The sequence below is a fragment of the Uloborus diversus genome, unplaced genomic scaffold (assembly GCF_026930045.1).
Source record: "Uloborus diversus isolate 005 unplaced genomic scaffold, Udiv.v.3.1 scaffold_11, whole genome shotgun sequence".
Lineage (NCBI taxonomy): Eukaryota > Metazoa > Arthropoda > Arachnida > Araneae > Uloboridae > Uloborus > Uloborus diversus.
The window spans coordinates 2,396,091-2,423,244 of record NW_026557765.1 but is presented as its reverse complement, the minus strand read 5'-3'; the positions used below and the strand labels follow the sequence as shown (position 1 = coordinate 2,423,244).

Genomic DNA, 27,154 nt, shown 5'->3' with positions numbered 1-27,154 from the left:
AATATCCTGGCACTTCTACGTCTTCAAAGATAGCCTAAATAAGGCTTTCAATCTCAAAAAAGCACCCAAGAACCCTTTAATATCCAAAAAGATTTGAAATTGGCTTAAAATTGACTTTGCGAAAAATTTTATGATTAAAGTTCCGAGAATCTCAAACCTTGCACCCCTTATGTCTAGTATCGTTTCCCAACGAAGCCTTGAGTCGCGTTTTTAGAACTTTAAATTCAAAAAATTCGAGGAAGTGTCTCCTGACTCTACTTTTGGTAACGTCAGGGCTTTCTCCTAAAGTCACCAACGATAGTCTACAGATGAGGGCTTTGATGCAAGAACCAGGTTAATTAAAAATTTTCATTCTTCTTTTATTTTTTTAAAATTCATTTTTGCGTGTGGACAACATATTACATGTTTCGATTGATGCAACAACGGGAGAGAAATTTAAGATGAGGCCTTTGCTATGCATTAAATTAAGTGGAAAATATAATAGAGTTTCTATTCTGCACTGATTTGTTGATCTTACCAAAAATGAGTGAGTCTGGATTCACCTGGTTCTTCCATCAAGGCCCTCAATTGTGTTTTTCAGATTTGAATATCGAAGAATTTCTAAAGTCTACGAACCTTTGCCATTCCATTCAGACCCTTTTATCTGCACTATAGCTTAAAATTAATTTCGGTTAAGAAAAAAATGCCGAGAGGGAACTAGTGTTTCCTCCAGACTAAAAAAGAAGCAGTGCGCTTTCAGATAAAAAGGCACTTTTTGATAGAAGTTTTGTCATGTAAAAATGGTGCTTTCTTACTTTTTGGTATACTAGGTGCACACAAAGTCCATGTGTTTTTACTGGCATTTAGTTTTAAAATATTGAAAAGCTTTTTTTATGTTTAATTTAAAAACAAAATGTTAAAAACATTCAGTTACATATTCTTATCAGATTCTTGTGGATAAGTGATTGAAACGAGAGACTGACGTTTCAAGGTCAGGCTTGTTTGAACCTTTACTTTTCGAAAAAAATTTGCTTTTGTTGAAATTTTAATGGGCAAGGAGGGTTGATTAAGGGTCAAAGGTTAGCTTAAAAACGGAAGGGCACGGCGCAATCCTTAAAAATCTATGAGCAAACACTAAAGAAACATGTCTCCTTTCCTTTTAAAGTTTCCAAATGTATTATAAGATTATGTTTTTAAAATTTCAACGTCGAAAAATTTCGAAAGAGAGTCGCCGGATTCCCTATAGTAACTAAATGTAGTTTAAAATTGGGTCGAGTAGACTTCACTTTTGAAATGCTTCTAAATGCAGGGTTCATACTCTATTCGGATGAAGAAATTCCATGACTTTTCCAAGACTTTTTCATGACTTCATAAAAATTTTCATGACCTTGTTACACGAAGAGAATAGTACTATTTAATGTCAAACTTGAAATTTTTTTTTCGGAAACTAGCATTAGCAAAACTTTTACATGACTGCAACTACTTCATCGAAGCACTTACTTGTGACTGAAAACATATCAGTGCACACTGCAGAAACTGATAAACTATTCTTATTTGTCTTTATTATATAAATTTAAGCAAAGTAAAAATATAGTGAAACAATATACTGATGTTTAAATGCCTAATATATATTTAATGAATATGGCAGAATAGTAATGAATAGGACAAAGTTTGAAAGAGTCATTATTAAGTTTCCAATAATAAATTTACTTCATAAAATACTGCCCTTTGGTATCAATAGTGCTTCTAATCATCCATGTAACTTGACAGTACTATTTTTGTTCATTGGAGTAAAGCCACAGTGTCAATAAATTAATTTTTCTAAATCAGATATTTCAGCTGGCCACATGGGGGATCAGTTTTGAGCGCTGTATGTTAGGCATCACTGTTTGACTATTAGAATATCCCTATTTCTATGGCTAAAGTCTTTACTTTGGAAAGCTTTCAACTGATTAAGAGAAACTCTGATAAATTTAATGTTTTTTTTATTTATTATTATTTTTTTTACAAGTGGTTGAAATAAACTCGGATGTAATTGAATTACGTTTTCTGAATGGGTGTTGGAAAAATCAAGAACATACAGAATATAACATGTAAGAAGTGCTGAAAATAATGTTGAATTACAAAATTAGTGATGTCCCGGCAGTAAAATTACATTACGAAAAAGACGAGTGGCTGTAACAGAAGCAAATGCAATAGGATTCCTAAACTCAGATTTGTTTTTGGGATTGTTCATTTTTCAAGTATTAACAGCTTTTACATGCACTAATGTTAAATCACTCAAGATTTCTAATGCTCTTTTAGCTGCTGTTACTTTATTGTTGCCCAAAACATTTTTCCATGACTTAAAATAAATTTCCATGACTTTTGATGAAAATATTAATTTTCCATGACTTTTCCAGGTCTGAAATTTGTCAATCTTTTTTCCATGACTTTCCAGGATTTCCATGACCCGTACGAACCCTGTAAATGAGATCACTGAGCCTCCTTCTCTCTTTAACGAAACCAAAAATAGTTTTGCATTTTTTAATAGTTCAACGTCGAAACGTTTTCGTTAAGAGCCCCCAATGTTTCCCTGTTCCATTAATTTTACCAATGGTAGCCTAAAATTGCATTTCTAAAACTTCACATTTCGAAGAATTACCGGCAAAAGCACCCGGCATTCTATTGTAAACAAAGATAGGCTAAAATAGACGTTGATTTTAAAAAGAAAAAAGACAGAAAACAAAATTGTGGGGGAACCCCTTGTTTTCCTTCTCCTGCAACGTAACCGAAAATTGTAAAATTGCAGTTTTTGACATCAATTTTGAAAATATCGCTTGGAAAGGAACCAGAACCCCTTTTCCCGATTCTTTGCTCCTTAAGCCTATATAGATCAACCAATTTCGAAATATTTCCGGGGGAATTTACCCGATTCCTCCCTTTTCTCGGGTCCTTCCTAATGTTGTTTGTATAGAAGCCTAAAGATGTGTCTTTTAAGACATGTAACCATTTAGTATCCTTCTTTCAATGGCACATAAAAATACGTCAAAGTTAGCTTCATTTTACATTTCACATTTTTTTTTTCAAAACTTGATTTAAAAACGTAAAGGAAAATAGGAAATAGCGGTAGTTCAATGTCTTTGCTCGACTTTCGTAAGGATGAGATCTGGCACTGTTTAATTAAACTTTTTTTTTTCATTTACAGTGGTGGGCCAAAATATTCTTTTGCCGACTGGGCCAAACTCAGCCAGTCCGCCCCTGAGTATAACTGTGGAGTTTATTCTGTCCTTCACTTTTTCAGTAGTCACTAGCATGGCTGTGGAGTTGGAGCGAAAATGTTCGACTCCGGGAATTTCAGAGCCTTCGACTCCGACTCCGCAGCCCTCTGGTCACTAGTAAATGAGCCGAATGGAAAGCCACATTACGCCAAATGATGGTAATTTTGCCGAATCGTCAGACCAAAATTTTCCGAATAAGGAAATGTTTGGAAGGTCACAGCGACCTCCCGTCGGGGCACCTCTGAATGTCAGGAGCTCTTATGTTCGCGTGGACTGATTTTTTTTTTTTTTTTTTTTTTTGAGCAATCACGATTGCTTATTTTTCTCACTTGACTGTTTTGATGTCCTTTGATTTTATTTTCCCACCGCCACCCTCTGCACCATCACCGTCGACCGGCTCCTCACGATGCTGCTCCTCTAGCGAAAGCCGTCTCCAGGTTGCGTCCATATCCTACACACACACGCATACATACACAACTACACACACACACACACACAAATACATACACCTACACACATATACACAAACACATACATACACACGCATACATACAGACACCTACACATACACACACACCTACACACAACTACCCACACACTCATCACACTCATACCTGCACAGACACAAACACACATGCCTACACACACATACATATACCCCCTACACACAAACACACATACCCCCCACACACACATAAACACACATGCCTACATACACACACACACTTGTGATTGCGAAAAACATAATTTGAATTCAAGAAGTCAAAATTCAAATTATTATTTTATTTATTTTTTTCTTTGGAAATAAAAAAAAAAAAGACGAGAATTTCAGTTAATCACATGGTGCTTTTATGACAATATATATTTTCCTTTTAAAAAACATATGACACTAAAATCTTGATTTTATCCATTTATTATTTTTATGATTAAACATTATTGTCTGAACGATATTTCCATCCCGCTGAACGTTATCGTCATTCGCTTTTCTTGGAAATAAATTTTAGGATTTATAAGGCCGGAAACGCATAGTGTCTGGTGTTTCCATTGATTCTTAAATCAATCATTGTAAAAGGTGTCAATTCTTTCGGAAGTGATCAATATTGAACTTGAAGGGGAAAATATTGGAGTCAAATTTCCTTCGCAATAAAGACGATTGTGTTTCTTTTTTTTTTTTTTTTTTTTCATCTAATAAATGGCCATTGATTTACGATGTAGCTGTTCGAAGGTTATCCGTCTGATGGAAAAAGTAAACGATTTATGGACTGGGCGTGGAATTTGGTCAATATTCCTTTTATATATTTTTGATGTAATCTTGCAACTTCCGTTTCCGTTCAGTCATAATGTCATTGGATTTGTCACTTTAGGGATCAAGAAGGAGTACTGTTCGTTCTCGAAAGCTAAGACTACCACTCAGGAAAGATTCCATTTCAGAAAGGGGCGATAGGTTAAGGATGGGCACTTACCGCTCGCACTTGCTGTCTTTGAACACGTTATTTTGAACCTTTTACTTCCAGGTTTCCCTCCCTATTTTGATAAAATCACAGCAGACCTGACGCATGCGCAAATTGGCGCTAAGTCTCGGCTTAGGAAAACGAACAGTAATTTTCCTAATCATGTGTGTACTACCGCAGGCAGGTAAACGGCAGCATCTGCAGAAATGGGTTTTAGAGTTTGAAGAAACGCGTTTCGGATTCAATGTTAACAATCGGAAAATGTTGGAATTAGACGTTTTGTTCTACCTTTTTTTCTCAGCTGAAACCAAATACTTGTACAATAAAGCTAAAATACAACAATGACAAAAATGCAAAAAATTGAAAAATTAGTTTGTAGTTTCTGCCCTGTGGAAAATTATTTGATTTAGGATGGCAACAGCCTTCAACGCTCCCTAGCATGAATTCGAATCGAGAACAGTAGTAAATATTAGTACATATTTGGTAAAGTTATACTTTAATTGGTATATCAACTAAGTAATGTCTTGTATAACAATGATATAATTAGTAAAATTTGTTAATGAATTCGTTAAAGAGTTCAGGTGGGGAGTGTGAAGCAAAACTTATGGTTTCTTTTTATTGAATGATTTGATTCGTTTTCCTTTTATTTATTTATTTTTTTGTATTACGTCATTTTAAGCCACTCCCCTTTGTAGTCAGTTGTATGTTTCCTTTGGTAGTGAGAGGATTGTCTGTGTTCGTTGAGGCGTGTGCCTAACCCTATTTGTTTTGATATGTTTCGATATCAATTAGCTTTGAACTTCATTAATAAATTAATTTTATACAATGGTCTGACTTCAATGCCCATTTGAACCATATTCGTTTTCAGCCCTTTAATTGCCCACGGTAGTGTATGCATTTTGTTGCTATTATTTTTTCAAACAATATTGTAACGGATTCCGGCGCGACTTCCACTTTCTTGAAATGAAGACACAGTTCTTGATAAAAACACAGGAGCTTTATTTACACTATGTACAGGAGAAATCGTTAACAACTGTTAAATTAATCATCAGCAACTAAGCAAATATCACTCAACACCGTAAACTTAACGGTTACACACGTATTTACTTCCAAATACGAAAACAACACAGCGAAATGCCTCGCAATAAACGGAGCTAATACACTCTCAGAACAAATTCTCAATCGAAACTCCACTCTTTATCACGCGGGACCCTTTTATAAACATCGAAAGAAATCTCTCAAATATTCCAAACGCTTCTGGAAAATAGTAGACCGTTATCAAATTTTATCAATGAACAAAAAAGAAATAGGGGGATCGTATACTTTAGCCATATGTTAAGGGGTTGTATATTCATTACGGGAAACTATTTACAGGTTAAGTTACTACAATAATTACTATTTACAGGATTTGTAACAATATGTACTTCCAGTACTGCGCACGTACCCTGTTAGTTCTGTTTAGAGTAGCATTTAGGATTGCTCAGAGAAAAAGATATGGGAGCAGAGAAAAGGTGGGGGGGGGGGGGGGATAACCAACCCCCCAAGAAATGCTTCTTAGTCACATAGCCAGATTTGTGAGCGGACATTATACAAATGTAAAGACTTATTGCCAGGGCTGAATTTCGAAAATAAAAAGTGTGGGAACCCCGTAGTGTCTTCCATACTTATAATAATGCGTAAATAGTCTGAATTCCGTCTAATGTGTAAAAATTCACATAAGTTCAGGAAGCTGGGCTCTCCAGAGGTCCCCCCCCCCCCCCCGCCCCACAAGAAGCAAAATTCTGGCAGCGCTAGTCCAATTAATAGTTTCATGGTTAAGATTTGGATAATTCTTCATCATTTTTTAAAAAAATTCTCTAAAATCACTAAAAATGAACTTAAAATGTGAAATAATGCAACCTAAGCTTTCCAAAAATTTCAACATCATTTTTTTTTACCCTTACTTTCTCTATCCTCCTACTTCCTCTCTTCCTCTACTCCTATTCGATTTTTTCCACCTAACAAATAATTTTTAAAGATAGATGCGTTAGAAGTTATTCTACTCTAATTAATATTTTTCTATGAATTCATTTTTATCCATGAAAATTTTAGACACTTCCCTTCACATTGTCAAAAAAGAAAAGAAAAAAATCTATCACTTACATTTTTCTTTTTTTTTTCCTATCATTTTTCCGAAATTGTAAACAGTTCGCTTTTGCTCATGACAGAGCGTCATCGATGTACAATTAAAGCGAGTTCCTTAAAAACAAAACATACGATTTAATTTAAAATTAATTTTATTTAGTAATTCAATCCACCAAACTATCCGTAAGCAATGGCTATCAAGAAACTTACAAAACATGAGTTTTTTTTAGAATCATGAATGACTTGCAAAACAAAACCTATCGTGCATAACAAACGGTTTTTTTTTCTTTCACAAGAACACTCCATCAAAGCAATTAATGACATTTCCAAATAATAAACCCTTTCTTTGCAACATACAGTAATTTAGATGAAGATAACTTTTCTTTCCGCACTTTGCAATGAGTCTGTAAATACACCCTAGGCTTTTCATCCGAATATTTTGATGAGTTTTTAATGAGAGACAGCTTATTAGAAAGGGATTATTACTACTGTTAGAATGGCAACAGTCTATTATGTTAAGAATACCGAAATTACTGGAAGCAGTTATTAAAAACGGTTTTGTTTTGTTTTTTATACGGTACGCGCGGATACCTTCCATGCCTTGGTGCTCCATAATTATTTCTGCCTTATAAGGAGGAATAATTTATGTTTAGGTAACGTGGTGTGTAATTGTTACTTTTCCGGTTTAATTTTCAGCTCAAGATTGAAAATAAAATAATAATTAAATGCGATAACATTAATGAATTTTAAAATAAGGCTAAATTTCTGATAAAAGTATTGATAATCTTTACTAATAATGAAGCTGAAAGTCTGGATCTCTGTTAGGATGTCTGTGACGCGCATAGCGCCTAGACCGTTCGGCCGGTTTTCATGAAACTTGGCACAGAATTAGTTTCTAGCACGGGGGTGACACCTTGAAGCGATTTTTCGAAAATTCGATTTTGCTCTCTTTCCATTCCAATTTTAAGCCCATTTTACCGAGCAAATTATCATAACGTGAACGAGCAAATTATCATAACGTGAACGAGCAAATTACCATAACGTGGACGAAAATATTACCATTGCGTGGACGAGCAAATTAACATAGCAAATTGGCGAGAAATTCATCATCCATTATTTGTAAATATACAGGCGAACCAAGTGACCTTTTAATTTTCTACTACGGGCAAAGCCGTGTGAGTACCTCTAGTACGTTGGAACCATAGCTATCAAAATCTACAATTTGTTTCGTCATTGCTGTATTAATAGAGCAAAAATATTAGCTAATTCATAAGCAATTTACCAGAGGTTGACTTTGGATGTCCCGCACGTGACGCATGTAAATAAATTTTATTTTAAATAACAAAATTGTTTAAGAAAAATATAACTGCATCAGGAGTATCTTTGTATCAAATGTAAAGATTAAAAAAATTGCTTACCTCCGTTTCATTAAAATATTAAGAGATATGACGAAATGTTAATGAAATTTAAGCGTATTTTTGTCCCGCACGTGACGGTGGAATGGCCCTTTATCAAAATGCCGGAATTAAAGTAAATTGTGTTTGGCGTGCCAGCAAATAATTTTAAACATTGCAAGCGTGCGTTTTATCGCCACAACTGGGTAAAATCATTCACGAAAAATATGAACACTTAAAAAACCATAAAATAGATGGTAAACGATAAACTGACTCAAAAAATTTTCCCCTACAGTCCTCCACCCCTTCCTGGTACCCGGGATAGAATACATATTTATCCTAAGCAGGGTAATAATAAATACTTCACAAGATAGAAATTATGGGTGCCTGCTTCTCGTTAGGGAAAATAAATGATGTAATGGAAACTATTTCCAGACTTGATGATTAATCGAAAAACCGATTTCGTAAATCAATAATTCCAGTCGCCATTTTGGAAGATTTCAAATTATATCTGTCTGCGGCATCTGTCCAAATTTAACACGAAGAAAAATTAAATTGCAATAAATTCTAGAAAGAAGAGAGCTCATATTTTACCAAGCGTCCTCCCTTCCCCCTCATTCCAAAAAACTTTTCTGTACATGTAGAAACGAAGCCACTAAAATCATTCAAATTTTGTTTCCTTCGAAATGTTCTGCATTGTATTATTTCATCTGATAACTGAATCACAATAATCACTAGGGAATTAGTTTTAAAGCTTGAACAAAAAATGCATAAAGGACAGAAATTACATACACTGCATAGGAAACCTACGAGCCTCAAAAGACGTAGCGAACGTTTTTATCTTCTTTATCTTTATTATACTAATAATAAAGCTGAAAGTCTCTCTGTCCGGAGGATGTCTGGATGTCTGTAGGATGTCTGTGACGCGCATAGCACCTAAACCGGTCGGCCGATTTTCATGAAATTTGGCACAAAGTATGTAGCATGGGGGTGTGCACCTCGAAGCGATTTTTCAAAAATTCGATGTGGTTCTTTTTCTATTCCAATTTTAAGAACAAAAAATCATAAGATGAACGAGTAAGTTATGAAATTATCATAACGTGGAACCGTAACATGGGCACAAGCCAATTGGCGAGATACGAAATTATCATAACGTGGAACCGTAAGATGGGTACAAGCCAACTGGCGAGAAAATTCACCATACATTATTTGTAAATATACAGGCGAACCAAAAGACCTTTTGATTTTTCTATTACGGGCAAAGCCGTGCGGGTATCACTAGTTACTAATAATAAAGCTGAATGTCTGGATCTCTGTCCGGATATCTGTGACGCGCATAGCGCCTAAACCGTTCGACCGATTTTCATGAAATTTGGCACAGAATTAGTTTGTACTATGAGGGTGTGCACCTCGAAGCGATTTTTCGAAAATTCGAGTTTGTTCTTTTTCTATTCCAATTTCGAGCAAATTATCATAACTTGGACGAGTAAATTATCAAATTATTATAACGTGGAACCGCAACATGGGCGAGCAAATGAACATAGCAAATTGGCGAAAAATTTATCATCCATTAGTATTTGTAAATATGCAGGTGAACCAAATGACCTTTTAATTTTCTACTGCGCGCAAAGCCGTGAGGGTACCGCTAGTTACAGCATAAAAGCAACAACATAATCCTAGCCCAAATATTGCAAGGAGTTGTAGACACTTCTTTTCAAGGAACCGCTTTTTCTATGCAAAATTTGAGCTTTTAGATATGAAGTAATACTATTTTAGAATACTATCGATTCTTAACAAGGGATTTTTTCAATTTTTCAACCTTTTCAACTCCCGCGGAAGGTACTTCATTTTAATGCCCTGCTAGTTCTATGCGATCTTTTTCAACACACCATTGTTTTTTTTTTGTTTTTTTTTTTGTCTTTTAAACAATTATAAGTAATTTCGTTACAAAATATATTTTCTTTTCCTTGCGGTTATGAACGGTAATTTTGCTTATTTAAAAGTTTGCTCGTGCTTATTATCCATACTCCCCGGAAATTCCGGATTTTCGATCATCCGGACTGCCTTTGGTCCCAATTAATCCGGATAAACGAAGTTCTACGGGACTCCCCAACGAGAAGTCACTGTGATCTCCGAAAAAATTTCTTATTCGGCACATTTTGTCTCACGATTCGGAAAAAATATCATCATTCGACAAAAGTTGGAGTTCTATTCGGCAAAATTATCATTACATTTGGAGTTCAGTTTGGTAAATTGAGAATTTCCGTCCACCCAAAAATTTAAGTTCGGGGCACCCCTTTTTCCTGTACTCGTCTTTAAGCGTCTTCTAGGCACTAAAATACACAAATAAAACCAGTTAGAGTTGGCATGCCTAGATAAATATGTCACGAGTTTTAATATTTACTAGCGGTACACGCACGGCGTTGCCCGTAACAGAAAATTGAAAGGTCATTTGGTTCGCCTGTATATTTATAAATAATAGATGATGAATGTCTCACCAATGCTATGTTCATCTTGCTCGCCCATATTGTGGTAATTCGCTCGTCCACGTTATGATTATTTGCTCGTCCATGTTATGATAATCTGCTCGGTAAAATGTTCTTAAAATTGGAATAGAAAAAGAACAAAATCGAATTTGCTCGCCCACATTATGGTAATTTGCTCGTCCATGTTATTATAATTTACTCGTCCATGTCATGATGATTTGCTCGGTAAAATGTTCTTAAAATACAAAATACACAAATAAAAAAAAGGAAAGCAACTAAGCAGTAAAGGTGAGCTCCAGTACCTTACATCATAGTTCAATATCACCTTCTATAAAAAGCTGCTACAACATGTTGATTTTCACCTGTATCCCACGCGGCAGCTGAGATGCTGTGGTTGCAGCTGCAGCGAGGGTGATGAGTGGAAATCGAATCCACATACGTGTACCGCCACGTCGATGCACTATGAGAATGCAACCACCGACTCCTGCTCAAACACGAAGGTGTTACGTCGAGCGGGTGCTCAAACAATCGAAACCGATTCATGTTTGAGGAGGCTGCTGGTAAATAAGGTCTCCAGACTCGACTTGGATTTTAGAACAGCGGAAGGATAAATCTGACCTTTAAAGAAAGCCTGGCGTTTGATTAATAGGTCGGAAATAGAAATGTGACGGATCGGGAGTTGTTGGAAGTTTTATGGGATTTTTCAAAAATGGAGCGGTTGTGCCAAATTTGGCGCGCGTCTACTCGTTTTTTATTTGGAATCGCTGAGACCAAAGCAGGAGCATGCGCAGCAGCTGCCCTCTAGCACCCCACTAAAAAGGACTATCTCGTTCAAAAAATAGATGGGGATAAAGCTCATAAAATTGATTAGTTGTTGTTTTTTAATTATTGTTTAATCATTCCTTTTTTGAGAGTGAGGGAGAGGGGGGGGGGCTGAGAATCCAAGAATTTTTTTTTTCCAAATTCCAATTTAAAAAATTTAAAGTAGCTTTTCCACCGCTGATGAGAAAACTTTTATTTTCATTTTTCGTAATTTTCTATATTCGCTTTTTTTTTTCCTGCCGATTTTCCTGAAATTTGGCACAAAATTAGTTTGTAGCATGGGAGTGTGCACCTCGAAGCGATTTTTCGAAAATTCGATTTTGTTCTTTTTTTTATTCCAATTTTTAAGCCCATTTTACCGAGCAAATTATCATGACATGGACAAGTAAATTATCATAACATGGACGAGCAAATTACCATAATGTGGGCGAGCAAATTAACATTGCATATTGGCGAGAAATTCATCATACATTATTTGTAAATATACAAGCGAACGAAATGACCTTTTAATTTCCTACTACGGGCAAAACCGTGCGGTTACCACTAGTAAATACTTAAGCTCGTGATATATCTATCTATGCATGTATCTGTAACTGGTAAATTTTTAAAATTAAAGTTTTTAAAACGAAATTATAGGCTATCTTTTGAGACATTAAGGAGGATGATTGTGGTGTTTTGGAATTTCATCTCGAAATTTTTTTTGAAATTAGACCCATAAAGGCGCAATTTGAGGCCATCTTTGATAGTAACGCTTTGGACAGCGTGAGGTTCGGAGATCCTTCCCTAGACTTTAATCGTAATTGAAGACTTAAAATGCGTTTTAAGAGAACTTAAATGACGTTAGGGCTTGGAGGAGGTCTCCAGAAACTGTTTCATATTCGAAGTTTCAAAAACGCAATTTTAGGTTTTATGTAGAGATTTTATGGGGGGGGGGGGGGGGGGGGGAATTGCTCGAAATCGAAGGCCTGAAATGTATTTTTAGGCTAGGTTTCATGACGTTAGAGAAAAGGAGAAAGCTCCATATAGGTCTCCCCGCAAATTTTTCAACATTGAGGCGAAAAGAAGATTGGAAGCAATTTTTGGTGATGTTTGGGGTAGGATACTCGCAAGCTCTCCTTGCTAAAACCATTGCAAAGCTCTAGTATTTGGGCACATTAGATGCCGGAGACAAGGAAGATTTCCTACTGATTTTTTTTTTTTCAAATGTAAGTCCCGAAAACCCCATCTGTGATGCTAATAGGGAGGCGCTCGGGAATCGGGGGCTCGCTTCCGAAAATTTTCCGAAATTAGAGGCTTAAAAACGCAATTTTAGGCTCTCTTTGGTCTCCAAAAAGGGTTATGCACTCTTCGGATCCACGATTGGACTCTAGACTTGAATTAGCCGAGCATTTCTGTAGGTGGAGGGGGGGGGGGTCCACTTGGGTCCCTGCCCTGGCCACACCACTCCCACCGACACTGCTAATTTGCATACAGGTATGAACCGTTATGTCCCCCCCCCCCCGAAGGCAAATTCTGGCTGCGCTATTGCCTGCGGGAAAAATGTGCTTATTTTTGAATGAGAAATTATCGTGTACATCCCAGTCGAACACTATTAAGTAGTAAGCTGGCAGGTGTTTAACAGTTCACGTGACAAGGGAGTGCTCGCGAGAAATACGTATTCCAAACGGACCTGTGTTGCAAACCACCCTTGTTGACTGAGAGCCGCGTGTGTCAACGTCAAACGCAAGGTGCACAGTTTAACGAACGCTGAGGCTAACAATCGTCTGGCGTCTTCCGTTTCACGGCGCCAGTAAACTATGCCAAGGCGGAAAACAGATTTTTTTTTTTTTTTTGCTGCGTAGAACATTCTTATTTTGGGAAACATATGTTTCAAGCGTGATAATGTGACATTAATACATTGTGTTTTGTTTAGTACTTTGAGGAGACACAAGAACAACATGACCTTCTTTCTGCTTTCAAGGTCGCCCTGTTGGAATTGGAATAAAAACGGGGCTTATATAAGCAGGGGAAGGCGAGTGGATTTAGCCCAACCAGTAGTGTAGTAAACACGAAATTGTATCAGGGGATTACACAGGGGTGTGCAGAAGGGACACCTGTTGGCCCGGGCCCGAGCCTGAAGGGGGCCCAATATTTTTAAAACAAGGCGTGAAATATAGGGGTAAACAATATGGAGGGGGGCCCGGAAAAGTCATTTGTGGCGGGCCCCAAAATTCACGCACCTGACGCTATGGAATGCAGTGGTAAATGGATGAAAATAATCATGCATGCTTGTAAAATCTTGCAGAATCCAGAAAAAGAGGGGCAGTAACGAGGATCTAGAAAAAGATACAGTAAAACCTGTGAAGTACCACCCTTGTAAGCAGGGGCGGCGAATAGGGGGTGCGAGAGGGGGCGGTCGCACATCCAAATGTTTTGAGCAGAATGATAAAAAAATTAGTAAATTCAACTTTTGTAAATCGCAAACCAATGTTCATTAAAAAAAAAAAAAGACTGATTCTCAGTAATAGTTGATGAAACTCGACACATTAAAATTTTGTCATAAATTTTAATTCATAAGTTATGTTTTTAAACACTATTTTGGTTTAATATTAGACCAATTTTATGACCACCTCTTGTTAGCCAGTCTGTGTTTTGTACCATAATGAGGTAACTCAGATTTAAGAAACTCAACCCCTTAAATGAAATACTGAAATGCCGCCCCTACTTGTAAGTTGACCACTTGTCTAAGTTGACCGCTTTTTTCAGGCATAGAATTACCCCTTATATAAATCAACCTCTGTAAGTTGACCACCTGTTTAAGTTGACTACTAAAGCAGTGCACCGCGCAGGTGGTCAACTTACACAGGTTTCACTGTATCTCTCGTTTTGTGCTTATATGAAAGATTGAAAAGTACTTTAGAAAGGTAATTGGTATGAGGCTTTAATTCGAGTTCAAACGATAGTCTGTAGAAAATTCCTATTTTTTATCATAAGTAGAAAGCCTAATGACGACGCGAGAAGCAAAATGACATCTAGAAAAGATAGCACTCAGTTTGCGCTCAAACCTAAAAGATGGAAAAACAATTTAGAAAGGTTGATACAAGGGCCTACAAATGATCGTCTGTAGAAAATTGTAATTCTTTTTTCTTTTTAGAATTTCAAATTACAAAGAAAAAAAAAAGAAAAGAAACATCTAGAAAAAGATAGCTTTTCAGTCTATCGGTCACTAAACAGATTGGTGTTCTTCCTATCACTTGCTTTTGTCGTCTGCAAACTTTTATTTTTGTCACTTATACAGGGGTGGACTGGGTGCCCTAAGAGGGCGTCAACTTTGACTCCCAAAAGGCGCAAAAAAAGAAAAAAACAAAGGCGCAACAGTTTGAGGGTGAAAAAAAAAAGCGCACATGTTTGAGGACGCGAAAAAAGGAAAAAAAAATGCACAAAAATAAATAAAAAGAGAGGAACAAAAGCGCACAGGTTTGAAGGCGCGAGAAGAAAAAAAAATGAAGGCACACAGGTTTGAGAACGCAAAAAAAGTGAAGGTGCGCAGTTTCGAGGGTGTAGAAAATACGAAGGCACACAGTTTCAAGAGCGCAAAAAATAAATCAATAAAATTTACGAAGTCGCATAGGTTTGAGGGCGCAAAAGAGAAAGAAAACGATGGCGCACAGGCGTGAGGGTGCAAACAAAAGGGGGGGGGGAGGCGCGCAGGCTCAAGGGCGGGGGGAAAAAACTGAAGGTGCACAGGTTTGAGAGAGCAAAAAAAGCGAAGGTGCACAAGAGAAGAAAAAAAAAAACGAACTCGCAAAGGTTTGAGCGCGCAAAACAAAAAAAAAAGAGGTGCAGATAGGACGTTCGAGGGCGCATCAGCCAGTCCACCCCTGCACTTACATCCTTTTATTACTATAAACTTCAATATTACTCTAATATTTAGTAGTGTTCCCCATTGTTTCCAAAAACTGTTAAATCGATTTCTTATTTTACGTTTTTTTTAAGTCCAAAAGACATGTACCACATGAAAGTTCCCTGGAAAAACCTCACATAATATTTTACTGTTATAACTTCGAACTGGAAGGAAACATAAAACTGCTTTCATATATTTTCGCCGATTTTTACTTTCCTTTACAAAAAAGGAAGTATTGTATTCGCGAAAAAAATTTTCACTCAAAAATCGACCTTAATCTCCATTTTACTCATCCCCGAATGAATGTTGAGTTTTTTCTTTTCGACTCGACCACACGTGGATAAGTGCTTAAGAACGTATAGACACGCAAAATATCCATTTTGACAATTCCCGAGTTAATAACAACGAGTTTTCTCGTGACGTCTGTATGTACGTATGTGTGTATGTATGTCGCATAACTCAAGAACGGTATGTCCTAGAAAGTTGAAATTTGGTATGTAGACTCTTAGTGGGGTCTAGTTGTGCACCTCCCCTTTTCATTGCATTCGGGTGTTTCTAAAGGAGTCTTTTGCCCCTTTTTAGGGGGAAATCATTGTTAATTTCGATGTAAACTCAAGTGGTGTTATAATTTGGCGGACACTTGGCGATATATCACCAATCTTTTGGTCGCCAAGTTTTGTCGCCAACTTGGCGACTAATTTGGCGGGGTTTTTTTTTAAATCTAATTTCAATTTGGCCACTGTTGGTGATATTTAGAGAGTAAACTATTGAATCACACTAAAACTGCCAGTAATGGGGAAATTACATTAAATTGGAGTAAAGGGAAGTCATGTGATGCTCGTTTAGTGTTTATACCAGGGCAGCAGGGGTCATGGAGAAAGGGTCGAACTGATTTACCCCAATAAAGGAGTCTGAGTCGGGAGTCGAAAGTTTAAAATTCCAAGAGTCGGAGACTGTCATTTTTTCTAGAAGTCCGTAACTGTACCAGTGCTTGCGGAACCGGAGTCGGACTGATTTTGAAGAAAAGGAGCCGGAGTTGACTGCTCCAAAATTCCTGGAGTCGGAGCCGGAGTTGGTCATTTTCAGGGATGCCCACGGAGGGGGGGGGGGATTGTGGCGCTAGTAGCTCCATCTAAATTTTGGGGGGAGGGTGATTTTAATTTTTTTAATTTAGGGCATATCGGGGGCACGTTTACGCGGAATTTTTTCAATGAATTTTCTAATTTTTTTGTTTTAACTTAGGAAATTTTTGACATTGCGGTTTTATGAAGCAATTAATGGAGTCAAAATCGGTGTATTCGGTTGTTGCTCGGTTTGTGTTTTTGACCGTTAAAAAAATTATTTTTGAATCCAAGTGGGTTGCGTAAACGATCCCCGGACACGGGGCACGTTTACGCATATTTATTGACACCTAACGTGCATCGGTTAGTGTTTTGAACATAATGTCTTACCATCGCTAAAATAAAGCAAATTTATTACAGACTGTATAGTGTATAAAGTTGAAGCTGAAGGGGCATGAAGACAGCACTATATGTGTAAGCTATAAGATACGAATGTGTACCTCAATTAAAAATTATATGGTGAGTTCAAAACTAAATAGCCTGAAAATACTAAAACGTTTTGAGACAGTTCGGAGCAAAAAAGCATCGTGGCACGTTTAAAAGTAAGATACAGTAAGAATGTGCGTAATCAACGCGTAAACTTGACCCGTCTCCAAGTTTGGATTTATTTTTAACGTACAAAAAAATAATAACATTTCAGTTCATGTAAATACAATTCTCAAAAAAGGATAAAATTCTGCTATTTTTTATATATATATTTGTTCTTTCTTAAAGAAGTATAAATGATATAATAACGAAGATGAAAATGATATAAATAACGAAGTATAAGAATTGACAATAAGCTTCAAAACGTTCAACTCAAAATTTACTCGACTTGGTAGAAAACAGATTATTCTTTTTGCATGCTAGACCGAAGCTCGACTGATGCTCAAAAACGTGTGATGATATTTGCTAGGGAGCAGCATCTATATGTTATGACTGTTGGCTATCCAGTTATAATTCGTTTTTAAAAAAAAGGGGGGCACCGCGTAAACGTGTCCCGGTCTACCCTGTTTATTGAAACTTATTTATTGATTCATTTTTAACTCAAATCATTTATTTTATTTTGTTCATATTTGATTTGATTTATTTATTTAGTTTGTGTGTCTGCGTGTATGTTATTGGCGTAGCAAAGAACTTTTCTAATAAATCAATAATAATAATGATAATTAAAAATAAATGAATAAACATATTTTTAAACAATGAATAAATAAAAAAAGAGAGCTAAAAAAATAAAAAAGGAAAGAGGGTTGAGAAAAAATGGGGGGAGGGGGGCGATTGCGGCATTGAACCTGGGGGGGATGGGCACCCCTGATCATTTTTCCTCCGACTCCATAACCCTGGTTTATATACTAATGCACGACAATGCTTTTACGGTACTTATTACACTGTTCTAAAATACCGGTAAAAACTAAACATGAAAAAGAGTACCAAAAAACTTTTCACTCGAAATAAAATAAATGAATAAAACTTTCATCTCTACATAGTATAAAATGAAGTTTCCAAAAAGCGTCTGTGTGTTTGAACTCGCAAAACTCGAGAACTACCCGGCCGATTGCGCTGAAATTTTCACAGTTTGTTCCATTAAGTCCTGAGAAGGTTTGCAGACCAGTTCGAAAACAATTCGATGAATAGTTCTTTTTTTTGTTCCAATTTAGGCAAAATTTTCACGTAAAATCCCGAATATGGGGGTGAAAAATTACTCGCAAATAGTAATATTATGTATCGTTGGGAAGGGAAGAATTTTCCGCGTTCTACGCAATTTGTTCCAATGCTCTAACTTAACTGCGGCGGGAGTTTTTTTACGTTTTTAGCTCGAATTTTTTTAGGCTTAGCTGAAATTTAGGCACTACTTTCTTCATTAAATCCACCAATAAAAAGTGAAGGAATTGTCCCACAGTTTTCTTTTTGGCAGCATTGGAAAGAGTTGCTTTTTTTACTCCAGTTCTAACTCGACCTAAGGTCGAAAGGTTAAACCTCTATCTCCATTAGAAAAAAAGTTACAAGCGAATTAAATGAAGTTCAAAAATCTGTTCTCTAATACAAGTTTTTAACCATTTTATTTTCTGTTTCCACGGTAACGTTTTTTGAATCCATTGTTTAGTTCCATCTTTCTCATTTTCAATTCTTAAACTTATTTTATTTTGTGTTTCCATGGTTACGCCTTTTAAATCCATCTTTCTCATTTTATTTTAATTTCTTAAAAGTATTTTAGTATCTGTCGTCATTGTTTGGCGAGAAAATTTTGCATGATGGTTTTTTTCTTTAATTTAATCCTGGTTATTGAAGATACTTCACTTGACGCAATGGTTTTTTTCAAGGTAGACCGGGCAAAGCCGAGCAACGCAGCTAGTTAATTACAAAAAGTAAGCTTCTTTCTTCTTTGCTTTTTCGTATTTTAAGCTCTGTGAAGTTCTGAAAGTAAAGTTACAGGAATAGTGACATTTGCAAAAAAATCTGAACTAACGACGAGTTCATCGATTGAAAAAGACCTTGAAATTCAGTTTCGCCGCATTGCATCGCTGCGCAACCAAGGAGTGGATATTATGTAACTTAAATAAAGTGTCACGAAAGTATTTTTAAAAACAAGGTATTAATGGTTCATTTCAAAAAGGAAATATGCGATTAAAAACATTTTCGGGAAATAGCTAAGATTATCGTTATTTAAACAAAAGTGTTTTCCTTCCAGAAAGCAATTTGTTCTGAAAAAACCCAATAAGAAAGCCGTTGTAGAATTCTAAGGATATTATGGAATGACATTTTAAAATGGTGGGTGGTGGCACTTTTGCGATTTTTCAATTCAGAACTCCATCATTAAACTAAAGAATCTTATTTGAACATGAAAATATTTTTGGTTAACAGAACAGCTTTAATTAAGATGAATTTCTAAAGGAGAAAAATGGTATCCCTCAACTCACCTAATTACAGATTACATATTGTCCATAATTTATTAGATAGGAATTCATAACTTTTGTCTTTTGCGAATGGAACGAAATCTCCCTATTGGTAGTTCAGGGGAGCCCACCTGGGGGGGGGGGCTCTTTCTTTGGAGGGAATTCACGATATTTGGGGGGGGGGTATGCCCTGGCTCTCAGGGGGGACCCCTGGGTAATCAAAGATTCGGAATACTAAAAGACCGGCGCATAAAAAAAAATGTTTGAAATATTTAGAGAATAAAAGAAGTGATAATCATGTATATAAAAACAATATCACCTTAATAATCACATAATTTAGGTACACATCTATATATACTTCAACATTAAATTAATGTTAATATTTTTGAGCAATCACGATTGCTTATTGCTTTCATTTGACTGTTTTTGGCGTTCCTTTGATTTTTCCCACCGCCACCCTCCGCAGCATCACCGTCGACCGGATCCTCACGATGCTGCACCTCTAGCGAAAACCGTCTCCAGGTTTCGTCAATATCCTACACTTACACGCATACATACACGCACCTACACACATATACATATATACACTTACACACACATACATACACCTACACACATACACAAACACATACACACACAAACACACACACACTCACATACACACAACTACCCACACACTCATGCCTGCACACGCACAAACACATATGCCTACACACACATACACATACCCCCACACACACATACACACCACAACTACCCACACACTCATGCCTGCACACATACACAAACACACATGCCTACACACACACACATACCCCCCACACACAAACACACACACTTACATATACACACACACCCGTGATTGCGAAAAAAATAATATGAATTCAAGATGACAAAATTCAAATTAATTTTTTTTTTTTTTTTTAAATTTTGTTGCATTCAAGCAGTCAAAAACATTTCCTAAATAAAGGAGTATTGGAGGAATTTTGAAGGAGCGTATGGAACTCTGTAATAAAAGATAAGTCTGCTTATTTACGAATGCGTTTCACTTACCCGGATGATCCGGGTCTTCGTTTATCCGGATTGCCTTTGGTGCCAGTTAGTCCAGATTAGTGATGTGGATCGGGTAAATACCCAGCGGGTAGGTAAATATTTTTTGGGTATTTACCCAAGCCTTGGGTACATACCCAAAAACTGGGTACTTTACAAAAAAAATGCAAAAAGTGAATGGGAATTTTTTTTTAAAAATCTAAATATGAAATAATTGGTAAAACTGATACATACATATGTATTATACAGTTTATAATATTTTTTATTGAAAGACTTGATGAAATTATGAAAGAAACATATCGTGTGAACCAAAGAATCTTTCTTTTCAATGTCATAATTGGAGAAGTATAAGCAATTCAATGATGAATTTCAGGATTTCGAAATAACAGTCTAGGTTAGTCATATCCAAAATGAAACTAGTATGTTGTGGCCATCACGAAACTTTCTTCTATATTTTTCTTTTTTCTTTTTTTCTGATCCCTCCTCATGCTTGACGAGGAAGCAATATTCCCAACAAAAACAAAATGACACATGCAAAAACTTGACGACTATCCCAATGTCTGAATTATTGCAAAAGCAAAGCAAAGAGCGAAAATTGAAAGTTATTTTAAAAGCCTTGCTTGAATTAATTACAAATATTTTATTTGTTAAGAAACATAAGATGGCAACAGTTAAAAATTTTAAATCATTGAGATAATATTTCCTATCATTTCCATACAATTAAAATCACGAGAAATACGCAGACGACAATCGATTACGATTTATCTTATACCCACTAAGGGCTACTTGCCGATAAATTTTTCTTTCATTCCGTTCATTATTTCTTGAGATACAGCAGTCACAATTGACGACAAAAACGTTCTATAGCTCAACCCCCGTTTGAGTTATTGACACCAAAATTGAATCAGCACTTGCTCCTGTTAATACCAACATATGGACCAAATTTTGTTTGATTCCGCCAGTTACTTCCTAAGGAATAGCAAGCACGCGTAACTCGAAAAACGTCCCATTGCTCCACCCCGCTTGGAGGAATTCGCGCAAAAAACTAATGGGCACAAGTTCACATAGGGGCACATATGTGTACTAAATTTCGTTCGATTTCATGCGGTAGTTTTTGTTGTAGAGCGGCCACAAAAAACTGGTCACACACATACGCACACACATACACACACACACACACACACATACACACAGACAGACAGACATTTTCCAAAAATGGTCGAAATGGACTCAGCACACCTCAAAACGTTCGAATCCGTCAAAATTCGAAATTCGAAAATTTGCACGAATCCAATACTTTCTTCTATATATTAGATATAGAAGAAAGTAAACTAGTATGTTGTGGCCATCACGAAACTTTCTTCTATATTTTTCCTTTTTCTGATCCCTCCCCATGCTTGACGAGGAAGCAATATTCCTAACAGAAACAAAATTACACATGCAAAAACTTGACGACCATCCCAATGTCTGAATTATTGTAAAAACAAAACAAAGAGCGAAAATTGAAAGTTACTTTAAAAGCCTTACTTGAATTAATTACAAATATTTTATTTATTAACAAACATAAGATGGCAACAGTTAAAAATTTTAAATCATTGAGATAATATTTCCGATCATTTCCATACAATTAAAATCACGAGAAATAAGCAGACGACAATCTATTACGATTTATCTTTCTTATTGCTGCATTAATAAAGCTATTTTTATTCAAAAAAAAAAAAATAGCACCTCTTGGAGCGATTGGCGTCAAAATTGAACCAAAGCCTGTTTACATATGGATTCACATATATTCCAAATTTCAACCAGAACGTAGCATTACTTCTTGAGATAGGGCACTCAAAACGGAAAAAAAGAACGGGTGATTGCGCTACCCCCTTTTTAGCTGTTGACACAAAAATAAAATCAGTTCTTATACCCACTAAGGGCTACTTGCCGATAAATTTTTCTTTCATTCCGTTCATTATTTCTTGAGATACAGCAGTCACAATTGACGACAAAAAACGTTCTATAGCTCAACCCCCGTTTGAGTTATTGACACCAAAATTGAATCAGCATCTGTTCCTGTTAATACCAACATATGGACCAAATTTTGTTTGATTCCGCCAGTTACTTCCTGAGGAATAGCAAGCATGCGTAACTCGAAAAACGTCCCATTGCTCCACCCCCCTTGGAGGAATTCGCGCCAAAAACTAATGGGCACAAGTTCACATAGGGGCACATATGTGTACTAAATTTCGTTCGATTTCATGCGGTAGTTTTTGTTGTAGAGCGGCCACAAAAAACTGGTCACACACAGACGTGACACACATACATACACACACACATACATACATACACACACACACACACACAGACAGACAGACATTTTCCAAAAATGGTCGAAATGGACTCAGCACACCTCAAAACGTTCGAATCCGTCAAAATTCGAAATTCGAAAATTTGCACGAATCCAATACTTTCTTCTATATATTAGATATAGAAGAAAGTAAAAAAGGAAGCATGAGGGGTGTTTGGAAGAATATACCGAGAAGTTATTAAGACTATGATGTTATTTATTTATTTTATTGCTGTTTAAGTGATAACGCGGCAAATATAGAAACAGTTTTCACATTAATAAGCAAAAAAAAAAAAAAATGAAATAAATAAATAAATAAAATAAATTAAAATATTGTTTTTTGTTGCCTTGCTCATTTGCACTTGCTCCCCAGTACTTCATGATTCAAACTATTTTTAATACACGTAATTTGTGATGTAGGGTGGGAAGGTAAATATTTTTTTGGGTATTTATCCGAAGGCAGGGTAAATAAATTCCCTAGTAATTGCGCATTTTGCAAAAAAAAAAAAAAAAAAAAAAAAGGTGGTATCAAAAGGTGATACTTTTTTTTTTTAAAAACATAAACCGTAAAATGAAAGATTAAAAATATAAAAATGTATGTATTATAATTTTTTATAATGCATAATTTTGTTTATGATTAAAGGTTTAGTGAAATCTTATCAAAAAAAAAAAAAAAACTGTCAGAATTTAGAATGAACTATTCTAAAACTTAAATCGGATCACAGAATAATTTAAAAGAGAATTATGATATAATTTCCGTGAATTTGTCTTTGCCGGTGATAAATGATTATTTCCACACCAGGCATTTGTATATATTCATTACATTCCCTCCCCATTTTTTATCTTTTCAAAATTTGGCTGCCGCTTCAATTTTGCATTTTTTGGATTTGTAGTGCGTTTGCCTAACTATCCATTTATGTTTCTTTGTAGTTCTGGTACTTAATACTTTGAGATTTCCAATGCTGGATGAGTTCAATCTCAAAGCAGCTTTTCTTTTTCTTTGGCTTTGTTTATAATTTTTTTTTATTCCTCACCCGTTTTTTTAAATGTTTAATTCTTTTTTTGTTACTTGCCATTATATATGATATGAGATGTAGAATACGCCTGAACACTTGAACTAGGTTTGGAGGAAATGTCTGCAAAAGATATAGGTAAATAAATAGTAATAATAAATTGAGCGACATTTCGTTACATTTTGATGTCATGCAGAGACATATTACTGGGTTATAAAAGACTAGGACCTTAAAAAATTGATGTTTGCTTTTTTTTTGTAACCAGTTAAGCTTTTTACTTTTTGTAGAATGGCTTTTTATATCTGAAATTCGGCTATCAACATTGATTAGGCAAATCCAACACATTTAATGTGAATATCATATGAGATTGCTAAGTTGTTTCACACAATTATTCTTTAAATATTTGATCAAAATACAATGTTTGGGCAAAAATTTATTGTTTTGAAAATGGTTGGTTATTGGAATACATACAGAAAAGTATTTTAGTTGAATATAAATTTTTGAAATAAATACCCGGGTATATACCCTGGGTATTTACCACTAAAAATAAATACCCGGATGTTTTACATCACTAGTCCAGATCAGCGAGGTTGTACTGTAGTCAGAAAATGGTTTTTAGAAAATGAGCATGAAGTAATGAAAACAACAATTCTTAGTTTGCAATTTTCTTTCCTTTCCGTCTTTTTCCAAGTTATCAAAATAATAATAATTATAATAATATTTTATATATGTTCTGGCCCACGATATTCATCTTAATGTAAGGTGCGACCCTCGACATAAAAATGGGGGGGGGGAGGGGGGGGGAGCACCCCTGACTTCAAACAATGATTTAAGTTGGAAGATTCAGAATGCAAGAAATCCCAGCGTGATGACAAGTCTGGGAGATGAACGCATTTTATACAAAAGCGGAGGCGGTGCGTTAAAAAATAGACGAAGAAGACTTGTCTGCAATGATTTTGTAATTAATGCTTGAATCAGGGACGTGCACAGAAATTTTGAGGTCCGTCACAAATGATTTTTACGGGCCCCCCTCCACATTGTTTACCATAACGTCCCTGCGTATATTTCACCCCTCATTTTGTAAATCTCGGGCCCCTTTCATGCTCGGACCCGGGTCAGTACGACCCCCTCCCCCCTCAGTACGACCCTGGCTGTAATTACTATTTGCTTTCCAATTCTAAATTTTTCAAATTCTTGGACCCTATTATCGAAATACTAGCATCAAACAAACATTTACCTCCCGACAGATCTCAGGGGTGCCCACCTAGGAGGGGGGGGGGCGGGGTCGTAGCGCAGACTGTGCCATTGAAATTTTTAGAGGGGGCTGTTTTGAGGGGTATTTTTCTCATTTTTTATGTGGGGCTCATCCATTGGGGGTATCCGCGTTATTGAAGGGGGGTGCGTCCTTGTCCTTAGGGGGGTGGGCACCCTTGCAGATCATGTGACCAAAGCTATCCCCCCCCCTCTGCACGCCCCTTGCTGTTATTACTAATTGCTTTTCATTTCTATTTCTTGGACACTATTGTCGAAATACTGGTATCAAACAAACATTTACCTCCCGACAGATTATGTGACCAAAACTATCCCCTCCCTCTACTGCCAATCAATCATAACCATAACATCAGCTGATTCCGAATCCCCCAAACACGTGCAGACACGCTCCGATCAATGCTCAATGCGAGCGGAGGCAAAAAAAAATCGAACACATGACTCACCCGGAGAGGTTGTTGCACCCATCCTAATCGCAGCTTGGACGGCAGACGACAGCATACTGATGCTACGACGGACATAGTACCCTTCCGTCACTGCATAGTCCCTTTTTAGAATTATTGCAGCATAACTTTTCCTCTCGCATGGAATAGTTTAGTTGTGCGCTGCAGCAACTCTGCGCATCTGACGAGCTAGCAGACGCCAATTTGCGTTCTGACCGGCCTCTTTCAGTGACATGCTGCAACAAAAATAGAAGCCAAACAGATCCCCCCCTACCAGTTGGCGCCCCTTCCTTCCCCCCGTCTACACAAGACGGCAAAATTTATTCTTGACTGTTTCCGAAAGCACGTCTGACTCAAGCAGACGACTTTCTCTCTTTGGCGTTTCTAGTTAGGATTGTTACGCTACGCACGCTGTGGAATGGAATGGGGGGAGGGGGGACGTGCGCGTTATTATACAGAAAAATTTCTTTTCTTCTCTTTTCTTTCAACTATTCATTAAAAAAAAGTTGCGTAATAACTGGGTTTCGATATCATTCCCAAAGGAGAGAACTCATAAAAGAAATGAACATTATCATGCACTTTTCATCGTTTCCTTGCTCAAACCAGGGGGGGGGGGGAAGAAATTTCTCAGTGAATAACTTGTGCCGAAGTTTTGTTATAAGTGCGCATTGACTGACTGGTGAATAAAGTAAGAAATATCAAGGTCAAAAACGTCGTCGTTCTTACTTGATTCTTCAGCACAAAGGTATTTATTTATCTGACTGGTGAATAGCTAGAATTTACCTTCCTCGGCGGGGGCGAGAGAGAGAGGGGGGGGGGAGGACTCCGCTCACAACAGGCCTCACATGCATAAAAACTACAATATTAGAAAAAGTATTGAGAATGTTTTTAAAGCTGAAGGATGTGGGTTCTGATCCACAACCTCCCTTCGCGCAGCGCCATTAACATTCCAAACCAAAGGAAATTTATGACATATTCAGGGGTGCCCATCCCCACCCCCAAGAGCAAAGACGCAACCCCCTCCCAAATACCATAAAGACAACCCCACAGCAAGAACCCCCCGCCCAAAAAAAAGAGAAAAATACCCCTTAAAATTTCAATGGCGCAGTCTGCGCCAGTGGCGGATACAAGGGGAGGGTCATGGGGGTCATGACCCCCCCTCCCAAACCGTCGACAATATTATCAGTCCACATTGTTTTCAAGCACTTAATGAATAAAATTTTAACAATCTCAGTAATTTTTTCAATTTATTATTTTTTTAAGTAAATGTTTGAAATATTGCTTTTTTTTTTATTGCAAATGAAATGAATTTGTAACGTTTATGTTCCACTAAGTACTTTATTCAGCTAGAAGAGAAAAATCATTTCCGTGTTTATCAGGATGTTAGGGAATTATTTTTTAAGCACAATCAGAAAAAAAAAAAAAAACCTTTGCTGAAAAAAGAGCATGACACTGGACATCGCTGGATTAGTAAGATTTCCTGTTCTTACCTATTTTTAAAATCAAGCATTAAAACTTTATTAAAATGTGAAAACTGCAGTGTCAAAATACTTTGTATGATAACATAGTATTATAAAACGAACTACAAATTTTTTCATAAAAATTTAAATTGTTTTTGAACACTACTTTTTATTAATTTTAAACCCATATC

General features: G+C 36.5%; 1 pseudogene; it reads right to left on the bottom strand.

Moving 5' to 3' along the window:
• Positions 1-25,587, bottom strand: part of LOC129232190 (uncharacterized) — a 222,266-nt pseudogene extending 196,679 nt beyond the window's left edge.
• Between the last annotated feature and the right edge of the window lie 1,567 nt (positions 25,588-27,154).